Below are 13,704 nucleotides of genomic sequence, written 5' to 3' on the forward strand. Positions count from 1 at the left end.
AGCTGTTACAGTATTTTGAATTTGCCTTTCAAATTGTGTGATGCTCTCCAGGGGGTGTGTGAGGAAGTGTTAAACTGTTGGATCATTCAGAAACTGTGTTGTTGGCCAAGGACATTTGCCATTTATCATCTCATCTCTCTTTATTTCTTTTTCATGCCAAACATTTAATCACTCTCTTCATGTAAAATACGACAGAACAGCTGCAACGACGACTCGGTGCATTTAATTTACCCTCAGACTTCAGCTGCAACCTCGAACCTCGAGGAAAACGAACGGATGAAGAGAAGACGTGATCATTTTATCAGACACTGTTTGAAATGTCGCGTGGTGTTGGCTGTATGAGTAGATGGAGACACGTTCGTGCAAACAGAACACAAAATGAACCTTCGGATCCTCTGGAGGTCTCGTAATTCAGTAAATATGACCTCAGATGAACAACAACACACATTGTATCATGTCGTTATTTATTTAACAAAAAATTAAGCCAAAATGCAGAAGCTGTGTGTGAAACACCAAACACACCCATAAAGCTTCCATAGAAGTTAAAAGGATAAGTAGATCAATTAGTTTATAATGAATTGATTAAAGTGTAAGCACCTCTGTCACACCTGTTGCTGGTCTCCAACCTGTGAAACAATGCCATTTATGCTGAGGACACGGGCATAAGTACAGTATATGTCATACCTATATCTTTATTTATTTATTTTTACAACTGTTATCTTTTATTCATAGAATAAAACTTTACTTTTATTTACTTTTAGCATTTTTTAGTGGTTGAACGTTATGTTTGATTAATTTCTGACATCAAACAGCTCAAATTTGGGTATAAAACATTTCTTTTGCCTAATAAATAATGTATTCAACACAATCACTTTAAGCATATTTGCACTGCACAAGACACTTACACATGTGGATTGCACAACACTGGACATTATATTCTTCATTTCCAGTTAATACTTGTACAGCTGCTGTTATTGTGTATATATATATATTTTATATTTCTCATACATTCTTATATATTTCTATACTGTGTATTGTGTATTTTGTTGTACAGTTATTTTATTTTTCAACTTTAATTTATATATTTTATCTTATTCTTTCCCAGTTAAATTTACCCTTCATTCTAATTTGTGTTGTACAGTTATTTCATTTTTAACTTTAAATTTTATATTTTATTTTATTTTATTCCTTCCTAGTTAAATTTACCCTTTTTAATTTTCATATTTATTTCCTATCTTATTCATAGCCTTTTCTTTTTTCTTTAGGTCACGAGCAGTTGTCTAAGCATTTCACTGCATATCGTACTGTGTATGTGACAAATAAAATTTGAATTTGAATTTGAAATGAGGGAGAGAGCTGGGCTAAAGCTCCCAAACAGCCCTCATTAAGGTGGAAGTCCAGCGAGTAGGAGTTTGTGTATTTAGATGTAACAAAGTAACAAAGTAACAAAACAGTAGTACTTTGTATGCAGACATATGGTGGATATGAGAAAGTAAAAGTATTCTTCACTGTCATTGGTGTGGATGTGGAGTGCCGTGTATTGTCAGGTTGGGTTTTAAAGATGTGCAGGACTGTGTCTGTGTGACCGCCTCCTCTGTGTGACACACTTTTCAGTACTAGAAAGCATTATTAACGGTATTTCCTGTGGGATTTGTATGCATTTAGAATATAGATAGTCATGGAAATGTGCCTACTTTTTTTCCCCGAGCACACTTAAGGCATGGCACAAATTCATCACGGTGATATCCCATAATATTCCCCAGGACAACGCTCTGAGGAAGTTTTTCCTTTGCAAGGCGAGAGAGCAGAGTCTGACTGAAGAGCTGAAGGTAAGCACAGGCAACTTTTATCTTACGTCAGCTAAATATAGTTAAGTCACGTACACAGATTTTTTTCTAGACAGCAAACATCACGGTAAATGGTAAACGGCCTGTATTTGTGTAGCGCTTTTCATGATAAATATCTTGAAATCTGAATGTCCTACGTCGACTTTATCCTTCGTTAAACTGTGCAATCCTCTCTGCCTGCACACACAAGTCTTTGTAGTCCAGAGTCACAGTTCGAAATCACATTTTCAAAGGGCCGGAGTTCTTAGAATTTGTTTTTTATGCGTCCTTGACTAACTCTGCCGCAGTGATTCGGGGGCATGATGCTCCCTTCAGCTGACCGCTTTCATACAACACACGTTTTGTTCTGCTCATACGTCACAAATTTCCCTCCACAGAGTTTTCTCACAGTTTAAGAGGACTCGTTTTTGCACGTACACCACAGACAAAGACAGAAACGCTCTAAAATGTACATATTTTCCTGTGGCTGATAAGGCCCGCGTGACCCAGCGATACGTGGAACCGGAACGTTCTCCTTTGGCCATAAGACAATCAGGTCATTTTCTCCTGTTGAAGTGTAAAAAATTCAATTTTGTTTCAAGAGAACTTGGCAAAATGTAAATCCTGCTTAATGTGATCAGCGTACAACGAGTAAATATGCTCACCGTCTCCCAAAAACTTTCTCAGAAGTACAAAAAACTGTATTGCTTCTCAGCTGAAGTGATATTGATTCTGATATGAGAAAGGTAGAAAACAGTTTAAATCAGTAAGTCCAAGACAGAAGAATGAGATAATGAGAAAATATGCACAAAGGTCAAGGCCACAAGTTTCCAAGGACCCTCAGAGACGTGGAAATGCTGCCGCTGCAGGTGAACAGGCACGTCTTGGAGCGACTCCTCCGTAAAAACAAAGGGATAAAAGTTTGTCCCTGTCAGCTGAAAACTTGCCTGCAAATTATCTCATTTTTATTTTTAGTTATATTCAGCTTGAAAGTAATCCAATGACAGCTGGCCATTCATGACTGTTTTGCAAACAGGAACTGCTAATAGATGATTCAGCTTACTTTTAATGGTGCCTATCTGCTACAGAGTGGGGCAAGCTGATTGGCTAATGACTTGTGATTGTTAGCTTATATGCATACCCCGGATATCCTCCTGTCTGACTCTAATAGTCACATTAATTTACTAAATGCAGCTTTAAGGCGCCTCCGTGTAGCGGCACAGGCAGCTGCAGCGGGTCGTTGTCTGCCTCTCCAGCTATCGGAGCCCTTTGGAGCATTTTAATAAAATAATCTGACAAGTATGACACGTGAAACTACAGATATACAGACAACCAAGCATCTAGCGTTAACTCAGGACTTCCACTTGCTCATCCAAATATGGCCACTGCTGGTTGAGGCTTCCAAATTTGAAGTCTAAGACTACTGCTCACTTTAAACAGTCTATGATGCCCACCCACGTAGCACTTGTGGATTTGCCACCTCTACTTCTGCTGTCCTTCTTTGGGTCCTTCTTATTTGTGACAAGTTGCGTTGCAATGAACCCCAAAAGTCTTCACTTTTTTATCTGTTCCCATTAGGGGCTCTTACATCTGTATCGACCTGAGCCGTCCCTCTCATATACGCATTTCTAATCCTGTCCATCCGGGTCACTCCCAATGAAACCCTGAGCCTCTTCAACTCCAATCTATGCCTCCACCTCTGAGCCATTCATCACAGCAGGTCTCACTCTTCTGTAAATCTTCCCTTTCACTCTTGCTGCTATCCTTCTGTCACAAATCACCCCTGACACTCGTCTCCACCCACTCCACCCTGTCTGCACTCTCTCCTTCACCTCACTCGATTGTGTTGAATGACTGAGCTCTCGACCTCTACACCTTGCACTTTCACCTTTCCATCTGCCTCCGTCTCATTCACGCACAGACTTGTGTTGCTCTGCAGTGCATACTTTGACTTCTCCAGGCTCTCATCCACCTGCCGGCTCCTCGTTACAGATCGCAATGTTGTCTGCAAACATCCTGCCTGACCTTATCCGTCAGCCTGTCCATCACCATTGCACCCCAAAGGAAAACCCACATCGTTCCCATATTCTGGAACACCGTAGGATCAGATACAGGATCAAACTGGACTCTATCCTGTTAATTTTGTCCATACAAAAAAGCATTTCCTGTTATTCTTTACTAACCACCATGTAATGTGTTTATGTGTAATAAAACATAATAGCACATTAAACAGTTCATTTCATTATTAATGAAATCTGTTATCATAAGAAGAGTCATTACATACACGGCAAATTACTGCTTGGTATTTCACCCATGGATACGTGCACACAGCCAGGGGTGTTATCATGTTGAAACAGGACTGGGTCTTCCCCATACTCTTCTATGAAACAAGCCTACATAACCTTTGTAGGCCTGAGCATCATGTTTCCTTCCTCATAAAAATATGTGGCCAGGCCTTTGTTTTTGATATGGAGTAAGTTCATTATTCCACGAGATTGACTTTAGTCCATCCTGACAATATGAATTGGAAAAAGTAACAAGTCAGTGTAAGAAATGTAATATTAAAATGTTACTTCTCTTTCTGAGAAACAGGACAACTCGAGGAGAAGCGTAAGCGAATACATGGATGAAATATACTGAATAATCCAGCAGCGAGGAGGCTTTACGCCTGCTGTTGCTGCTGCTGCTGCTGAAATTATCCCGAATCTGCAACAAAACTACTCCTGTTACATAACGCTCAGCAAAGCAATTACACGGACTCAGGCGGTTATCCCTCGCTCATGGCAACAGCGTGCCGAGTTCAAATCTACACGGCTCGCCCTGCACACGCTGTTCAGACAGGACAGGAGGGAAGCTTCTAAGAGTTTGCAGAAAATCTGCATTGAAAATACTTTTGGAAATTCCATATAATCACCTGATATGTTTGGAAAGCTGATAAAGCCTTACAAGTTGTATATTGTGCAAGTTTCTGTCCTAATTTGAATCCAAAGAGGGAGCAGTGCAGCCTACCTGCATTAAATCCACAAGTGTTGCAGAAATGATCAAATATATATATTGGACTTGAATTCTGATAACATCACTGTTCACATATAAATTTGCTTGTTTCTTAAAAAATGAGCCCAATCACCCAGCACGCTCTTATGCACGAATGGGATCAAATCTGGTTCAAAGCTCAGATCGAAAGCCAAAAACAACAACCGGAGCAGATTTGAGTGCTTTTAAAATGACATGCTCAACAACCACGTGGTGTCCACTTACCGCTGACTGAATAATCACGTAACTACAGAGTCATTCAACCTACACTATAGAAAATCAAGTTATTAGCCATGCAGTCTGCCTTTGCAAACATCTGTGAGAGAATGGGGAAAAATACAGAGCTCACTGAACTCGAGTGCACGGTAACACGATGCTGACGCTGCAACAAGTCCATTCATAACATTTCTTCCTTAACAGATATTCCATAAAATGCATAAAATGCAAGCATTAATATTGCAAAGTTGATGCATTTAGGAATCATAGCACCTCAGCTAAGTGACAGAACACGTAAGCTCCAGAGCGGGATGGCCGAGCGCTGAGACGTACAGTGAATGTAAGTGACGGATGCTCTGCTGACTCAGTGACTGCAAACCTCCTCTAAGGTTGAAGCTCATCCATGAAGAGCAGGTGATTCCAGTATGTAGCAGCTGATGTGATTAAATCAAATTTGGTTTAATCACATCGAAATAAAATCAAAATAAAATCTTGCTCCATGTGGTGCGTTATAACACGACTGTAGGTAAGTTCATTTTGTTCTGTTTAATGTCTACTTGTATTAAAAGTATTCTGCAACCAAACAACTTATAAAATGCAAGAAAACCCCCAAAACTAACCTCCCCCCCAACCAGATATCACAGAGTAGTGTACAAAGAGCTCTTACAGCTTGGTGCTGTATTAAAATGACATGCCAGGCTCACTGAAACAAAGCCAGTGGAAAGTCAATTAGTGCTGGTGGATACACAAATGGAGCGAAGCCCGCGAGCTAGTTCAGGCAGGCAACCTGAACATCATACACCAAACACACCCCCCACAACTGATTATCTATTTAGGATAAAATTTCCCATCTTTCCTTCTGGCATGTTTCAACCCCTCCACCACTCATCCACCAGCAGGGTCTGGAGGATAGTCATTCATCCAGCACAAAAATATATTTATTTGCACCGAGTAGGAAACTAAACCAATTCATTTTATCTTCTTCTGCTGAAACAAATGATTAATTTCCACCTGTGAGTCGTCTGACTGAGCCTAGCTTGTTAAGGCAAAGATAACAAAATTCGATATAAGACGTTGGATATTTTTGTGAAGGCAGACTCGTTGTCCACTCTCACTGTTATTTGGCTTATTTTGACCAATCAACCTCTCACATGTAGGATTCGTGACAGTGAACCACCTCTTACAGCCCTGTAAGTGTAATCTTTCCTGCACATAATCTGTCATCAACAAGGCAGCGGAGAAGCTCTTTGCAGTGGTTCGTTTTACCCACCGTGGTGTTATATTAAGTTCATAAGAGCGATAAGGTTACAAAATAGCTACATTTTCACCTTAGCCTGAGGTGCTGAATATGCTGTTAAGAGGTCAGAATTGAATCAAAGGATTCAGTGCATGGACAGCTCTGCAGGAAAGCTTCTGCAGAGTGTTATTATTTTAGAAAAGTTATCAATCACACATATTTTTATTCCTTACTAAAAATGTGCTGAGGCTGGCATTAGTACACAGAAATGTGTTTAGATCTCACAAAAACTACATTCACTGATCCCGTGACATTAGACTCAGCACATGTGGGCCAACTCCTCAGGCTGCTTTTATACAGTGATGTGCAAAAGTCTTAACGTTACTGTAATCCGATTACTTTTTTCAAGTAACGAGTAAAGTAAGGGATTACTATTGCAAGCAAAAACGGTAATTAGATTACCGTTACTTTCCCGTAGGAACGCTGCGTTACTGCGTTACTAAAACCGTGATTTTTTGCGAGAATGTCTCATGACAGTGATGTAAGCGAGTGCGACGTTGGTGACAACAGCTGTGTGCAGATCAACAATGGATCATATATCGAGTGCAGAGAGAGTATGAGCGTGCAGCGTTTAAAGCGTGGAAGTACTGACCTTACTTTGAGTTTGATTCCATAAAAAGTGACAAAAACATTAGTGTCCGTTGTGCGTGGGAAGAAAACTTATTTTTACAGCGAAAAAAACCCCTAAACTTCCAAACAAGCACCGAGTAGCTACGACGTAATGGGAAACTTAGAGAAACTCTCGCGGATTCTTCCACTGACCGCTGCACACCTGCACCAGGGTAAACCTCCGCCTACCCCACTCCTGCTTTACAGGTGAAAATAGAGCAACAGGACCGCTAGTCTTTGACTTTATTTATTTTCTGCTGTGTTTTACTTGCATCTATTTGAAAGACTGAGTGTAAACACACACAAAAAAAATATTTTATGTGCTGGAATGTGCAGAAAATAGGTTTAAATATTAAACTAATTTCTTCCAGTCAGAGAATGTTGCAGATAATTACATTTTTGCTTGATGCATAAAGTTAAAAGATTAAAACTAATAAAACAAGTTTTAAAAAGAGACTTTTCCATTTGATTACATTTTGTATGATGGATTATAGAAAAAGTAGAATTGGGCTGAAAGATCTATCACTTTATCACCTATTCAGGTTGTAAATCGTGTTTTTAAAAAGTAACTAAGTAATTAATTACTTTTGAAAATAGTAATCAGTAATTAGTTACTGATTACTTTTTTCACGTAACTTGACCAACACTGCCTCCGGCTTGTGTTTTTGTAGCATTCACATGTCATTGTTTATGTTGCCTGTAAACACAAAAGTTTGAAATAAATTCTGATTCAACTCTGTAGGGCTGTATTGTTGTCAAGAGAACGAGCTGTGCAGTAAGAAATATTATGCAGTATAATATTATATACTCATCCATCTTTTACCTGCTACTACATAATATTTGTCTAATCTGTAATTCTAACCTTGTCTTATGTGCATGTGTAAATGCAATGAAGAAAACAAAACGAATATACAGAAAAGACAAAACGGTTTCCTTAAAAGTAACACAGAGAGTGAGCTCTCTGTCACAGTGCTTCTTGTTTCTGTATTTTTTGTTTCCAAGGAGCCAAAATGTTTTCATTTTTTAAAATATTCTTAAGCAACAGTTTTCCAGGCATAAAAAACATCTCAAGGGATGAACCAGTGTTGTGTCTACACATAACAATCAAGTTTTGCAAAGAACCCATTTTAAATTGCACTGTTACCACAAGCCTGTCACAAAAACACATAATTTGTTGCCTTTTCTTTAGCTGAATCTACCAGAAAAACCAAAGCTAATGATTCTCAAAGAGCTTTTGACTAAAAACTTGAGATATATCACTACAGTGTGTGCTGTAGCCTTAAAAAATCTGGAAAAATGGAGGACAAAAGAAAGCATCAAGCCTAAAAAGCTTTTTGCAGGAAGTTATATCCTTACAAAATATGTAAGTCCAACAATTTCTGACATAGGACCTCAAAGATGCATTTGGCCCTTCAGTTGATTCATCTGCTCTTCCCTGAAGCCTCATCAGAAATGGTCTCAGTGTAAGAGTGGTAATCAAGAAACTATGGAAGGGGATTAGGACCACTAAAACAAAATCTGATGAATGGAAGGCAGACCCGTCCTTAAATACCAAAGCTGGATGAGATGATGGAGAACGGGTATTGGAGTCCATGAACACACCTGTAAGAAACCCCCAACATCACAGGTATGAGAGAGCAGGAGTAAAAGCACACGGCATCAGGACACAGTGGTTGTCATTAAATTTTTTAAAGCTAAATAAAAATAAAACTGAGGTTGTCATTTTTGGCAACTTTAATCATATCGACAGCACTCTGGACGCCCTTTCCTCGTATTGTAAAACACATGTAAAAAACTTCTTCTTTTAAATTGAATAAGCAGGTGAGTGCAGTAGTTCAGTCCTGCTTCTTTCAGTTAAGACAGCTAGCCAAGGTAAAGCCATACCTTCCGGCTAACGTCTTCGAGCGTGTTATTCACCTTTTTCTTACTTGCAGATGAGACTACTGCAATTCATTGTATTATGGTCTAGATCAGGCCTCCATCCATCGTCTTCAGATGGTCCAAAATGCAGCTGCTTGCCTGCTAACTGATACCAAACGGAGAGAGCTTATAACCCCAGTTTTAGCTTCTTTACACTGGCTTCCTGTCTCCTACAGGATCCAGTTTAAACTTCTACTTTTTGTTTTTAAGTCACTTAATGCCCGAGCCCCTTCTTACCTGTCTGAGCTGCCCATGCTCCAGGAAAAACCACGAGGTCTAGCTCAAAACTAATGCTGTCCATCCCACGGACTAACCTCAAATCCCGTGGTGATATATCCTTCTCTGTGGCAGCTCCCAGACTTTGGTTATTGTTTTAATTCTTTTACTGTCCTATTATTGTTTTTTATTGTTATTATTGTATTACATTGTTGCTTTTTAATACCATTTTTACATTGTTAAGCACTTTGTGCAGCATCGGCTGTTTGAAATGTGCTATATAAATAAATTTGACCTTGACCTTGACACTATGACAGACAGAATTGAGGTGATCAGCTCTGTTTCTGCCTTGTATACTTTACATATGTCCTTTAATCTTTGCACGTAGCAATTAATCACTGCACTTATGTCATTTTCTAACCAAATAAAAACAAACGAGGGCTATCTCAAGACTTTTGCACAGTAGACTTATCCTTAAATGAGAAACATAATCTAACAAGAAATAATACCACCATAGTTTTTATGGTGAGTGCAGTAAGAGTCTTTCACTTTGGCTCAGGTGAGCACTTCTACACTACTGGAACATTTTTTCTGTAATGGTTCAGAATCAAACTGACTCTGTGGAGTGAATGTGACACTCTTGGCCTAGTTGTTATTACTCCTCAGGTTCTTCCTTGGGGCAACGAATGTCCTCGAACATGGAAACATAATGATCCGTAGATGCTTCACCAGCTGGAGCACTAAATGTTTTTGCTTAAGGAAAGGCTGACTAACTTGTTACAAGGCTGCTCTTCAGCAGCTTGCCCACAATGATTAAAAACCATTCCCCACAGCCTGTCAGGGCATTCAAGTATTTGCTGAGTGATTTGCAATACGTCATTCACAAAACACGAATCCGTCTCCTCTAAAGCACCAAACTCACTTCAGCCATGTTCTGTTTTGACATGCGTCTGTTATACACACCAAGTATTAAAATTAACCACATTCCCATATTGAAGACACCCGATGCGAGCTTCCTTGATCTGGAAAACCCCCCAAACAAAATGCGTCTGTTTAGTTGCATTTGAGCAGGAACAGCTCTTCCTTTGAATCGTCGACGGAATAACGAGGAAAACTTTAACGAGATCTAATTTTTAGTGGAAAGCGCTCAACAAAACTCCAATTCAGAAAACGGCTGAATCATGTGACGCGAGCTAAGTGTCGTGTTTTTCCTGGCAACCTAAATCCAAAGACGGGAAAAATCTTTATGACTCATGATCTCCTCCATGGGTTTAATAATTAATTGTATGGAACATAATTAATTAAGTAATTTAGCTTGTTTCAGGGACCACAAACTAATGCACGTCCAGCACACATCAACTTAATTATGCCAGACACATTCTGGAGGGTTGTTTTGCTCTCTGCTTCTGCCGCAACAAAGTCAAGAGCCATATCTCTGCATTTCCTGCCGTCTCTCCCTCCACCTGCTCATCATCTCCTCTTGCCGGCAGGTGAGAGATGCCGAGGTGCAGGGTTGTTCATCTCCACATCCCACACACTGCATTAAACGCTCACATCTCCCCCCTCCGCCGCTCGCTGCCCACACACGTCGAGAGGGCCACAGGTGAAACAAGTGGCTGACAGTTACGGTGTATTTCTGGAGCACGTAATGTGCAGGGAGTCCATTTATAGAGGTAGGAGGGAAAAGCGATGCATGGATAGATGCCCTGCTGGGATCCTTGGTTTTTTTAGGTGTAGCTGTTTAACATGTGGGGAGATAAATAAATCATTAGACTGAAAAATACAAGTTGAAGGAATATTTTGTTATTTGGAAATGACAGAAATAACCAATTAAGTGATTTAAAAAATAAATAAATTGTGAGACGGCAGAGTGATGGAGAATTTGGCAGCTTTGGTGAGAGCAAGTCTCAAAAAGTGTGTGAAATTCAATTTCTCTGCTGTGGAAACAGAACTTTGGCTAATTTGGCAATTTTGATAATGAATGCTGAGCTGAAACTTCATTTCAGCTGTTACGCTTCACTTGTTTGGCTCTCTGTTTGCCTCTTTATTAATCCCAAAGTAAATGTTGGGAGTCTCAAAACGAGGCCACGAATGTAGGTCTGTGAGAAAAATAAAAAGATGCCAATAAAAGAATTCAAGTGTAGAGATACAGGAAATAGGCAAGAATTAGGACACCACAACCTGACAAAACACTCAGTGAGGTGATAAGGAAGGTGTGGCAAATGACCTGGAACCCGTCGGAAAACCTGAGGGTCAATGGAAAAAGAAACACATTTTTATTCCCATGGTGTCAAATTCTGCTGTTTGGCAAAAGTCGCTGGCATCCAGCAGAGAAACACAGAAGGTGTCCTTTGGTGCAATGATTTGCTTTTGTGTCTTTATTTTGCAGACAGATTAGCTTTACAAGAAAACTATAAGACAAAACTTTTGTATTCCAAATTAAATTAATACATATTATAATGATTTAATTAACATTTAAAAATGTAAATCCAAATGTTTTGTTTTCTGTTGAGCTGCTGAATAGATGTAAGACACAGGTGGACAATGTTCACTGTTAGAGAGAGAGAGCTCAAGATGAGAAAGAAAAAATATATTCATGTTTGGGTCTACTCACAGTTTGAGAACCATTGTACTAAAGTAAGGGGACCCCCCCCCCCCCCCCCAAACAAAAAAAAAGCAGACTAAGAGCCTCAGACATTGAGATGTTAATCTCAATGATGTTAATCCATCTGTTGCGGTGAACAAGGAGCTGAACATGAAAGCAAAGCTATTCTCCTAGCCTAACCTATGGCTGTCAGCAGAGATTGCAGATACTAGCTGCATAAATTTGGTTCCTCAGTAAAAGTGTCTGGGCTCAGCCTTAGAAATAGGGCGAAGAGCTTCGTCATTCAGGAGGGGCTCAGTGTAGAGCTGCTATCCCTCCGTGCTGAACGGAGCCAGTCGAGGTAGTTAGGGTATCTGATCCTGGGTACCTCCTTGGTGAGGCGTTCCTGGTATGCCCGACTGGGACGAGGCTCCAGGGTAGTCCCAGGACACTCTGGAGAGATTATATGTCTCAATGTGCCACCAGATACTGATGGAAGAGGTGGCTGGAGAGAGGGAGGTCTGGGCATCTCTGCTTAGCCTACTTCCACTGGAACCCCGACCCAGATAAAATGCAAAAATTGGATGGAGGGATGGTCAAATTTCCTAATAAATACCCACATGTAATTTCTAGCACTTGAAAATTGTGTTGCTGAAAATAATCTTTATATACAAATCATTTTAATTTTCAGCAGTCGCCTCAAGGAACTTTATATTGTAAGGTAAAGACCCTACAAATACAAATAAAACTGCAACAAGCAGAGGACCCCTGTCTGAGGAAACATTTGACGACAGTGGGAAGGAAAAACTCCCTTTCGACAGGAAGAAACCTCTGGTAGAACCAGGCTCAGGGAGGGATCGCTAATAAATGCTAAAGATGAGAAGCATCTGTTGGCCCACAAAAGTGATGCAGAAAATAAATCTTAAATTTGACTCTCGTGGCTCATTTCGTAATCCTCACTTCCTGTCTGAATCTCCGTGAGTAAGAGCAATAAACGATAGTTGTTACACACATGTGTCTCTTTTCTCCTCCCCTCCTTTTTTGACTCATCATGATCTTATTCTGTTGATGCATCCTGTCCTCGCCACCTCGTCCCTTTCACGTGGCACACTGCGTTTCCTCCCGTGTGGAAGCCTGGATGGGGAAGCGTTACACGGTAGGTGACAGCACACTGACAACCCAATCCTCCCCGTGGGATACATTTTGCCAAAACAACAGTGCAAGGATTAAAGAGAAGGATCGCATTGATCCCTCTCTGTTCAGTATGACGGACACGAGGCAGCTGCTTTGATTTCATGCTGTTTGGAGTTTAACGTGACACAGACTCAGGCTGAAGGTAGTAGCAGGTTAAAAAAATCGATGTTTGCAGCCTGCTCACACATGCAGAGGGAGACATAAAGAAACACACACTCCCCTGCATGAAGTCACACGCTGTCAGTGTGGACAGACACGTTTCCAACCGCATGTCCTCTTGTTTCTGTCTCCTGTCTTTGTTCTCTTCTAAGGTCATCTCCATCCTTTCATCCTTTCTACATTACTCTCTGGCTGCTGCTGCTTCTAAACAGAAAACCTCTTGTGTTGATATTGTGTGCCAGTGTGTTTCCATGTTCATGCCTCTTGCCGGAGAGTGAGTCAGAAAGCAGTAAATGGGTAACGAGCGTCCGCGCGGCACAACACACCATTTTAATCTAGCCCTCTCATTTTTCCATGACACAGAGCGTAAACAATCCGGACCCAGCGGAGCGCCTCATTAAGTGGCTGCTGTCTGCTCCTATTCTGATGATCAGCTGAGTGAAGTTATTGCCGTTGAAGCGAAGGGAGAGGACCCCAATCAGAGAATAAGTGATTATCCCATACAATTAACTTCATTTGACTGTCATGGGCTTCTCCAGATCTTACATTACATTACATGGCAACAAGAAAATACCAGCGTGACTTGGATGATAGCAGCAGCTATTATCTGAGCTGCAGATTTGCAGAGTGTGACACTTTGGCCTTTTGAG

The sequence above is a fragment of the Neolamprologus multifasciatus genome, chromosome 4, assembly GCF_963576455.1.
Source record: "Neolamprologus multifasciatus chromosome 4, fNeoMul1.2, whole genome shotgun sequence".
Taxonomy (NCBI): domain Eukaryota; kingdom Metazoa; phylum Chordata; class Actinopteri; order Cichliformes; family Cichlidae; genus Neolamprologus; species Neolamprologus multifasciatus.